The 12,045-nt window shown below is 36.3% G+C and overlaps 1 long non-coding RNA gene across 1 annotated transcript; it reads right to left on the minus strand.

The window, feature by feature from the left end:
• Positions 1-1,303: 1,303 nt before the first annotated feature.
• On the minus strand, positions 1,304-1,913 carry LOC126457561 (uncharacterized). Its single transcript, XR_007585488.1, has 3 exons — positions 1,823-1,913; positions 1,558-1,664; positions 1,304-1,383 (listed from the first exon to the last, which is right to left on the minus strand). It is a non-coding gene; the product is annotated as an uncharacterized LOC126457561 (long non-coding RNA).
• Positions 1,914-12,045: the final 10,132 nt, after the last annotated feature.

Raw genomic sequence — 12,045 nt, forward strand, 5'->3', positions numbered from 1 at the left:
GGTACGCTATGGAGTCTAACTGCGATTTCCGTGACAAGTCGCAACTAAGAGTCGCAAGTAGCAACTAAAAAGCGCAGTTAGCACTGCCATCTGTTGAGCAAAGTTCATACTACGCTATTCGCTACCGAGTCAAACTGCGATTTCTGTGACAAATCGCAACTAAGAGTCGCAAGTAGCAACTAAAAAGCGCAGTTAACATACTTTTCCTAGTGTCATCTGTTGACCGACGTACGTACTTCGTTATGAGAGCCTTGTGCCTCACGAGATCGATGTGCTGTGTGTGCATATGAAGGGCTTATTTCAATAGTGGTACAAGTCCATTTTTGTTAATTTTGAGATATAGAGTCGTAAAGTTAAATGAGTGCTGAAAAATCTGCAGTTGAGATACCAGAAATATTCAAGCATATGGCTTCTTGCTAGAGATGAACCTTTATTTATGTTTGTTTGGATCGCTAACTTCAGAAGCATTATAGACAGAAAAGTGTAGGTAATGGACTTGTACCACTATTGAAATAAGCCCTTCATATTATATGACGACATGCACATTCAGCATCAGTTATGGTTGGTCAAATACTGCTGTGACTCTGAATGTATTATATTAATAAGAAGCAACATTGCCTTTTTCTCCTGAAAATATCAAGTAACGTAACAAATGTGTTTGATTCTGCTTCCAATATGACAGTTTTGGTTAATACTCCACATGCCTACAGGAATTTGCAATGTTAACACAGCAGAACTCAGACATCTGTATAAGTGTAGAGAAATGAAAACAGTCATATGAATGCCTCACTTTTGTTCCGACACAGTTCAAGACTCGGGAGAAAAGTTTTACACCTGGTGTTCTACATGGCAACTTCACACACAAGAACTTTTTGCCGACACTACTACCACCTACATAAGTAAGCTTTTCCTGTGTCACTTTCAAGGAATGCACTTAAGCTATTCCTGATTTAACTGGAAGATCTGTACTTCCCACTTTCATATCAACAGCCTCAAAATGCATATTGTAGACTTCGGGATATGTTACAGGTCAGTGTCACACCAAGATTGGTGAGAAAGGGTTGGGGGGGGGGGGGGCGGCACGTCGGTATCCAACAAGTGTTTACCAATAAATAAGTGGCGGAAAATTACGGGTATAGGACGGCTTAACATGTGGAAAATGAGATTTTTATTATTCACTCAATGTATTTAACATTTATTATTCCTTTAAAATTGCACAACAACTTCAATAAAACACTTTAATCAGTCACACACTTATTTCATAATTATTTCACTTTTAAACTCCAAATCCTCTAAGAGCTGTCTTGAATCTTCACGAGTCTCTCTCAACAACCTTGAAGTGGATAGATATGTACAGCAAGCAGTAATCAGTCAGAACTGCGTCTGCAAAAACACAAGGATTATTAAACAATTTTTGCTGTCTCTTTACTAGCAATATAATTGACAGAGTAGATTGCTAATATTTGCTATATCACATTTGCTAATATTTGCTATATCACATTCGCAAGAACGATCTCACTGAAGTAATTAAGTCCATCAAAATGCTTAGAAACTAACCTCTCGTCTGACGAAAACGGTCTAAAGACTGACAATTTCTTCAGCTCTGTTGACAATGATATTTTGAATTATCACTTTACTGAGTGACTGAAATGTAGTTCAGGTACCTCTGAACATAACAATATGTTAGAATTCATTTTCTAAACACGAACTATTACGGTACTGTGCGGCTACTTACATATTAATTACACTATTAATATTTTCACAGTTGTTTCTTTAATACAAAATTAAAGCCAACGGAAGAATAAACGTAAAACATACTTACCAATGACAGATTTGTTGAGATGCAATTTTCTGTGTGGACAGATGTAACTTTTTCATACGGTGGTACGTCGCAGAAATCGCAGGAGTCACAGAAATCGCAGAAGTCACAGAAATCGCAGAAGTAGCAGAAGTCGCAGAAATTGCGGAAGTAGCAGAAATAGCAGTGGCGGAGGGATACGCGACTTAGGTTCCTTAACTGCGACTCTTAACTGTGATAAATCACAGTTAAGAATAACCGATACTGAAAAGTAGCATTCACAGAAATCACTGATATCGGAAAATCGCAGTTTAGCCCATCACTAGTTCCTAGATACTAAACTAAGATCACCACCCCGCATTATCTTTGGTTTTCGTGAGAACAAGGTTCTGGTTTCCCAAACATCAAAGAAAAAAAAAGAAAAAAGTACACTACATGACAATGATCAGATTGATCCAACAACTGGGGAACATGCAAAACCCGAAATCATCATGTGTTATAATCAGACAAAGGTGTCGATGTGGCGGATCGACTAAAAGAAGAATGTTCCATGGCTCAAAGAGCATGTAGGTAGCCACTGAAATATTTCTTTTCGATTTTAAATGTTACTGACATAGACACTCAAATAATATATAAAGAGAATACAAATATGATTATTGCTAGGAGACACTACTCTAGAACTAACATGGCAACAAAATGAGGGTAGGAGTACAATGGAAAACCTACATAATTCTCTACAGCAAGTCATAAATTGATTTACTAATGAAACTGAAGTTACAGACGCTGACAAACCCAGTGGTATATGTCAAGTCCGTCCAAGACGCAAAAATCGGAAGACAAAAATGGCTTGTATGCACTGTCAAAAATTTTTGTGTAATGAACATGCTGCATTTTATGTGATATGTGGACAGCTCACATATATGATGAATTAAGTCACAAAAGTAAAATAAAAAGAATTATCTGTTTTCTTTGTTTTTTATTTCAATTTTTTTATAAGTGCCTGAGAAGAATGGCGACTGTAATTGTCCTAAGATTATTACCAAAAATATAAATAAATTCATTGTTGTGTACTGCAAATAAACATATTAAAAACTAAAATATGAGTGCTTTATTGTAAAAATAACAAAAAAACATACTAATTTAAACATTTTAGGTACATTTTATACTGCTTGTTGAGTATAAGCAAAATGCCTGACATGTGAGCAATCGCTTATCTTTTAAGGGCGCAATTTCTCACCGGTTAAATAAAGTTATCAATTTGAACCTGGGAAAGTCGTTCAGTGTGAAAACTGCAGTTAATCTTATCTCTTATGCTGCAAGTTTAATCTATTCTGGCCAGCACTGGAGCAATAAGGGAACGCTCGATCCTGTAGTATCCTGCTTGCTGTGAGGCAACATGGTTGCCTGTAAAAATAGGACTGCTTTCGTTCCCAGTTTCAGTCTTGGTGTAAGATATATTTTTAGCTGTTTTGTGATAGAGCTACAAGAAGTCAGATCAAAAACCAGTAAAGAACTTTTGTTTATTTTATTTTCATACCATTTCATTGTGACACAGGACTGCGAGTAAACTGATACCGTTTTGGAGCCCAGAATGAGTAATGCCTTACTAATTTTCCTGGATTAGGCAAACTCCAGTTACAGATAGTTTATGTTTCATTAAAATAGACATTTGTCAGAAGGATATTGTGGTAATATGAATTCCATTCGACTTAGTACAATGCATATTTTAATAGAGTTGTTGATTATTTTAAACAACACAACAGTAAACATCAGAGAGAAATTAAGCAGCAACAGTATATTGTCTCATGTTATTGAAAACAGTCTGAGACTAATCAGGTAGTTTATTGATCTTCTTGTTTTCTTTATTCAGTATGAAAATGTCCAGAATGAAATTCAATGACTAAATCAAGACAGAAGCTCTACATTATAAGCCCTCTCACAACTTACATTCAGTATATTCTAGAAGTGACCAGAAGTGACTGTGTTGGAAATACTGAGTTACTTCACAAGAAAGGCTCAGAAATTGCTCTGAGGAACCATTAATGCTGGTAATTTGTGTGTTGTTTGTCATTTACGGAATCATCATCCAAAACAATGATTGTGGAACCAATGAACATACTGAGGTAAATCTGAAGAAGATAAATGTATTGTACATCAGAGTTGCATGCTTTTGTATACATTTTGGTAAGCATGTGATATACTTGAATCAGTTCAGAACTTTGATTAAAACAAACAGTTGCCTTTCAACATGTCAAACTTTCGTCGTAAGAGATATATGATAAGTGTGTAAGTCAACTGCATTTCCTAATACATTTCAATCAGGGTGATAGAATATATGCTTCAAAGATTCTCAAGTTAATTTCTACACAACTTTTTCATCACTGTGTCGAAATTTTATGACACCATTTTATAAGTGTAGTGTACACGTCTGATTGAATTGTGCAGTAGTTAAGGTGATCAGTTTCAAATCTGATGCAAGGACGTTTAAATTCTGCCACAGTGATGAATTTTAATTCATGGTAAAAGTTGTAAATTTATGAGAGCAACACCAGTTATTAAGTATTCGTAATTATAAAGTAATAATAAGTATATAACTGGGTCTGTAGTGAACTGAAACACCCAGGTGTCCAATATTAACTTGAGAAGTATTCCTTAGACAAGGAAAGAACAACACAACTACTTCTTATGGTCCAGCTGCTACAGAGTGTGGCAACAGTTTTCTGTGAACTAAATACCGTACTTACCAATACTTGTTTTTGGGAAGCCGCTTCTAAAAATGATCAAGAAGCGTTAAATGCTTCCTTCTAGCACTCAGGTAGCAGCAGCAGCGGAATGGAGAAGTTTACAGTGACAATGGCAGTAATAATCGGATTATCTGAAAACTCCGTACTATGCAATGGTATTTCTCAATGTGAGAAATTTCTTGAAATAGTGAAACTTTCAAAATGGCTTAGAGTCAAGCTTATCATGGCTAAAAGTGCCTTTATATGCACTGACATGACACCAGCCGAATTCCCATGTCTGAAGGCTGCTCGTTATTAACCAGTTGATAGGGAATTGAATTTTTTTCACCATGCCTAATTAATAATCTAAGTAAAACATAAGTTACAAGACAATCATGAATGTAACAAATTTTGGCTTCAGTGGTCTGATGGATTGATTCTAGGTATGGGTTCAATTCCTACTTCTGACAGGTATTCTAAGCACACACAAACAGATCTCCTTGAACCAACTGAAAAATATCAAGCTGAATTGTAGTTCAGGATCCACATTATAAACATCACATCTTTTCACTACCAAGTGGAGCAGAGCCAATTTAGGTTTGTCCATAACAGAGGCAAACAAAAACTGTGTAGCCACTGAGCTTCCTACAGTAGAAAATTTCTTTTACTTAATGAGGCAATGATCATTTAAGATCCCACTGCTCTTATTTTAGTTGAACTTATTACGCTGCAAAATTTAGTGCTGGACTGGAATTCGAATTGGGATATCCTCTTTCGTTGTATCTGACCCATACCGAATGATACAGTTCGATCATTTCATAGTTTTTCGCAAGACTACAGACTCCTCTAGGTCTCTACAAAAGGCACATATGTGGGCTTAAATCCTGGCTCGACACAAAAATATGCATGGTTTCATTTCAAGCTCTAGCATATGCACACTGAACTACTAGTGATAAATAATTTTCGTTTTGAATGTCTTTTCACATGTTGTCGAAAATAGTAATAGATGTCATTATTTCTAGTCAAACATGCACGTATCTGACTACTGATGAGAAAATAATTCATGTATTATAGGGCATGGGAAATGATGCTGCGATAGTATCTATCTTCATAAATCGCAAGAATTCCTTGAGCTGTGACATTTCGCAGGTAGGAACCTACTGACAAGTTGGGACGAAACAAAGAGTGATTCAAGACAGAGGACAGTTCCTTCACCTCAGAAGTACATCGGCCGTAGGTGCCAGGTTCGATTCCAACTCACAAAAAAAATCATATCCTCATTTCAAGTTCAAACATCTCGGTATTGATGAAAAAAAAATTGATATATAACTGGGCCCTGATCTGTGGGGAGAGGGGGTGAGAGAAAACTGGGGTATCTGACTCAGTCAGCAATTTCAGGGTACGCCAAATTCATGTTCTTGAAGAAAAAAATCCTTTTTCACAAAGCACCTACCATCCAGCACATGTTAGTCTGTCGATTATTCATATGATTTCGAAATGCATCCCAGTTGGTTTTTGAACAGTTTCGAACACATTCTAAGTTGATTTCTGAATTAATAATTACGTTACTTTTGAATGTGTGCATAGTGTAGTGATGTCTCTGTCTAGTGAACCCCTGTCGCATCTCGCATCTGGAAATAAAAAAACTTTACCACAGACAAAAGGGGACAGGGCTATATGAGCAGAGCCGAATAAACCAAAACACGTGAACGCCAATCCCTGTTTGTCTCTGTGGTTGACTGGGTGTGCAAATGATCAGCTTTGTCATAATTATTAGCGAAAGCCATAGACTCAACTACCAGAGCGGAAATAAACGACTAACAGGAATAACATATCATCAGTGTATCAAAGAAAATAAAATTTTTACAAAATTTTCGCTAGATCGCTACCCTGTCAGTTGTACAGTTACCGTTTAGCAGCTGCTTTAAGTTCTATTCTCGGAATAGCGCCGAAAACGCGTTGTACGGACACATAATAAAGCTTAAACGGAGAAAAAACGCGTGATAACTGAATCTGTTATCCTGGGAAGGTTACCAAAGTTAACTAGAGAATAAGTTTTGACAATGGCAGGAATAGTTACAGAATTAGTGATGACAAGATTGTTTGTTGGAATGAGGAGGGAGAAGAAACAGGGAGATCACATAAATTATATGGAAGAATATGACGATTCCAAATTTATATAAAAATTTTGCAATACTACTTCTTTTCGATCTCATGCTTAAAAATCTCGAACACATGACTGAAAAGTGAAACTATTTCCTAAAATAAAACGTTTTGCTTGTAGTAGGCCCAATAGGCATTTCGTATTGGTACATCATGAATTATATGCTCTCTTGTTACTTATGTAAAGCAAGAATACAAAAATGACCACTTGTACCAAAACAGACTCTCTTATTTGGCGTCTGTTACAATGGCTGCAACATTAGAAAGGCCTATTTCGTTTTATGTAGCAGGCAGTGACAAAATAGACGTAATCACTTAGATAAAACACACCATGTTTGGGTACTATTCGTATTAACAGCTTTTTTCAGAATTAGAAAACGACATTTCGATTTTTCATGTAGTAAACGTTTGACGAACTTTGATGAGATAATAAATTCTTTCGAAGAAAGAAAAGCGCGCAATGTAAAGCTGCAGCAAGCTTAGAGAGGAAAAAATGCCAGGACTTCAAGATTAAAGAAATGTGTATGGTCTTGCTTGTTTCTTGTATTTACTGTTTTTTTTCTATATTTAATTTTGTCACACAAAGAGAAAGTTATTAGCTAATAGGCAATTAAGAGTACAAATTTTCTGAAGAGTTCTTCATCTGCGTGTCATTAGTAATCTCATCCAAAATCGAGCTTTCTTTTTTTCTTTTCAAGAAGGATAGGATGTCAGTCTGGCCGACTGGGAGCAGGACAGGCACCATGGTATATTTTAATTCCCAGTCTCCTGAGTATAGGTCTGATGGTTTCTATTACAAAATATACTCGTTTGAATTCCACAGAGCGAAATATAGTGACCTTCAATACAAAAACGCTGTGTGAAGACGCGTGACAATGCAGTTTGCCACACTTAAGACCGAATAACATGTCTTACATTTCCTTGAACATATATGTTTTATATATCAAACTCCTCAGAAAGATGTGCGCTACAAAAGAAATGTATTTTGAAAAATCGAGATTTTTCTAAATTTTTTAGATCAAAACTCAAACACTCAAGGGTGGGTGCCACTATGAAGTTTTTGCACCTGTTCAGAAATATCATAGATCTGGGGCTGTATCTAACATCTGACTTTAATTAGTTAAAAATCTGATTACATGCTGGATTGAAGTCCCTGTCACAAAACTTTACATTACGGCACTTCTATTTTAAACATATACAAACTTTCTTACTTTAATTTGTATTAAACGTTTTTCATAGTTAAATAACATGACAACACTCCATTCAGAGCACAAAAATTATCAAGTTTACGTTTAATAACAGAGAATGGTGAAAATTTCAGTATTCCATGACTGTTTGTGCATAGTCATCAACGACATATATTGTAGCTATTGAGTCCTGGTGAGGCCCAAAACAATTGCTTAGCGATAATGGCTACAGGTGCTTGGTTTCAATGCAGAGACAGAACAAAAATGTTTGTCATGTTGTTTGAAGTTAGCCAATTGCACAAATAATTGCTCCATGAGTTCGGAGGAATCACTGGTGATACAATATTAATTTTGTGATTTTCATAGAGCACTTACTACTGCTTATTGCATTGCTTTTACCTGGTTCATTCAACATCCAGTTTATGACAAACTATTCCTACCAGGAATGATTTTTCACAGTTGTGGGAAAACCTTTTAAAGAGTGAAAATGCTTCGAAACGTCATGGAAGTTGAGGAGTCCAGAAATTGTTTCAAAATCTCCTGTTCATAGAAATATTTAGTTTTATCTAAAGACTGCAGGTAGCACTAAAGCAAGTTTTTGAATACCTGCATATGGAATGCAGAATTAAAGTACCTGCACACACAGGCAGCAGAGGCAACAGTTATGATAGAAATAGACTGCTAATCATCGTAAATATGACACACAGACTTGCAGACATTCACAACAGAAACACTGTTGCACACTAAGTTTTCAGCCAAAGTCTCCATCAGCAAAGAAATAAGAATGTACACACATTCACACAAGCAGGCACACTTCATGCCACCTGACTACTACTCCACTCTGGCCAGAGATATTGGTCATAAGTATGTGAAGTGTGGCTGCTTATATGAGAATGTGCGTGTGTGTTTTCCTTTCGTTCCCAAAAAAGATTTTGACCAAACGCTTAAAGCATAATCATCTTTACATTGTGCCTGTCAGAAATTAACGTGTCACTTTTTAGGTGAATATTGATTTATCATTTGCATAATTGATGGTATTCTAACCTGGTCTTCCCATTGTTTGATTGCAGAAGTAAAGCTGTTTATGTTTTTGATTATCTGTCACAGAAGTGAGGACTCAATTTCCTGTCAATAATTTCCTTGTTTCTGCTTCTAGTGTGATATTGTGAGGAGTGACCATGGATGAAGGACCTGCAAGGTCATCAAAGCCACAGTGTGAATGAAGAGGAATGAAAAATTCTTAGCAACTGAAGAAGAGCTAACCAGACCTACAAGAAGAAAAATGGATAGAACTACTGCAAGAGGACCACCATGTTGTATATGCTTAGCTCCAACCAGATGTGCGTTAGTATCTGGTGTAGATGATAAATATTGGTTTTCAGGGTGATATTTTGTGTCTTGCTTCTCCATTTGTGTAGTCTACTAGATGTGGTCACAGTACCCAGGAAAAAGTATCAAGAAAACAGGATCATAAATGGGATAATAATGTGTAATTTATTTGATTCTTCTTTGTTGCATGCTAGCATGTATATAGTCTGATTGCAATGGTTCAGAAGGATTAATCTGTGATGATGCGTTTCTGTATTGGTGTGCTTCGTTGATAATGTGACACTGAGAGACAAACTAACTCAGAATGTGCTGCATTTAATAGAAGGCAAGCTTAGAAATCACATAGAGTGGCTTATAAAGGAGCTTTATTAATCCACCTCCTTTGCAATATGTAACACATACATATGGAAGACAAAAAAGAATCAAATAAGAAACAACAAAAAACATGAGTAATGAAAACAATAAAAGCTCTTTATAGTAATAAGTACATCAGGTTAAAAGTTACAGACCATGAAAAACAACATTGTAAGAGAAAAAACGACATTTTACCAGAAACAACTCAAGATAATAGTACTTTAAAATAAAGCAAAATACATATGGGCATAATACGACTTATATTAATGTTGCAAAAGACTGTAGCTGACCTATATAACTTCTATATGTGGGACAGTGGAAAAAAGTTGCTAAAAAGAAAGACCACATTTACTAAACGAACAAAGTTGACACTCGGTGTGGTGGCTGATGGGAGAAACCATTAAGGCATTTCCCATTTGCAGTTACACATTTCGTGGAGGCCTTCAAGTGATGTACCAGAACATCCAACTCATTCTTCATCAAATGATTCTGCACATCAATTTTAATAAATACTGTAAATTTCATAACCTTCTACATAATTATGTGACTGTAATAGTAAGAAACAGTTCACATGCAACAGGAGGCAAGATGGCAGCAAACATGGAGAATCGTGTGTAGCCAAGGGCTTAATTTTGGCCAGGACGTGTTCTGGCACTTCCCAGAGACCATTTTCATTTTTAAATTTTTTTTAAAAAATTTAGCACCGGAGATTTGAAATAGTACAAGTGTGTTAAATCATAACGTAACTATAATTTGCTGCTGCGCCAGCCCAAGTGAACGTGACAATGGGTCGCCAACGTGATGTGATGGGCAGGAGGTAATGTGTGTGTGTGTGTGTGTGTGTGTGTGTGTGTGTGTGTATACGCACGTACAGTATACCCAAGAACATTGAATACACGTTCATAGAGCAGCTACAAAGCAACCGTTCGAACATTGCGGCTAGCAGCATTTGAAAACATGATGTCATAGTCACAAAGACAACCGACTTGCGCCAATACGTGTGAAGCAGAACTATGGAGCAAAAGTGAAGTAACTACTGTGACTAATAAGGGTTTTTTCTTGTACTGCTTGGAGTATCTAATGACTTTTATAGAAATAAGACTTACAACGCAAGCACAACACTAAGGAAATGTTTAAATAATTTAACTCGTACAAATGTACTCTTTGTGAATGTCCTGTAACGTCCTGATTTACCGATTTGGTCATGTGTGAACCGTGAAATTAATGTCGTAAGCACGAGTTTTAGGGAAATATGTAATAATTTCCAGAATGTCGATGTCACAGGCATAAACATTTTGGAACGTAGGTTTTATACAACCCAGGACCTTCATTTAAACTTATCAGGAAAGGAGGTATTTGCTATAAAATATTTACTTTTATTTCGTGGAGGACAATAAAGAAACTAGGACAAGTGGCAACCTAATGCTAACCACACAGCGTTCTTAGCTAGCATTAAAGAGTAAAGCCATCATCCAGTTACCATACACATTACGAAGTGGGCTATGTGGTATTATCTTTGACCTTTTTTTTACGTCTTTTTTACTACATGCTGTTCAGTGCCGGTTTGTTCATATTGATTGTGTGTAATATTATAATAAATCACCGAACATGTACATGTTTATTAAGTTCTCAGTATCCACGGAACATCAACAGGTTATGGGCCCAGGTACCCAAATAACCGATCGTTAAAAGTATCAGGAATCGCTGTTTAGAGACCCACATGTCGTGCTTCAAAGTCCAGTGTGTGCTGCTGTTCACATAGAAGAATTGTTTGAGTCGACAAATATGCCAACGTATTATCTGAATGTCACGAAACTGAAAGAATATGAGAAGTACGGATGTCGGGCGTTCGTTATCGAAAACGTGCTTATTCTTGAAGGATTAGCGAAATGTGTCTCAGAATAGTTTCATTAGAAGATTCAGAGACCATAGCAAAGATAATTCTTACGAATGATCAATCTTTATATGTTCACTTAAGACATGCAAAAACAACAGTGGACTTAGGGGAAGAAACTAACATCAGAGTTCGACGACACTGGGCTGCGAGAAGGATAAATTTATTGAGAACACTGATATCAAACAGGTCTAGAAAAATGTGATTCAATGACGAGCTATGTGAACCAGATAGTAGATAATGCTCAGAGATTACGTGGAACAGGTTTTGCTGTTAATGATGAATGGATTGGTTCGTTTTTGCTAGCAGAATTTGAATGGTTTCGAGAGTAATAAAATGTAATATCTATTGGAAACTGATTAAAAATTGCTGCCTAAATAATTTAAAGTGGAAATTTTGAAAGAATAACTGGTAGAAACTGGAAGGTACACATATCCTGAGTGAACTTTAACTGGCACTAATATCAACAGACCTTCAATACCGTATTCAATACATTTAAGATCAACATTCACCATTTAAATTTATGTACTTCCCGTTATCGCCCTTATGCATAGAGCTCGTTATGATGCTCACGCAAATTCGTCTTGTTTGCTTCAG

Source organism: Schistocerca serialis, chromosome 2, assembly GCF_023864345.2.
Source record: "Schistocerca serialis cubense isolate TAMUIC-IGC-003099 chromosome 2, iqSchSeri2.2, whole genome shotgun sequence".
NCBI lineage: Eukaryota > Metazoa > Arthropoda > Insecta > Orthoptera > Acrididae > Schistocerca > Schistocerca serialis.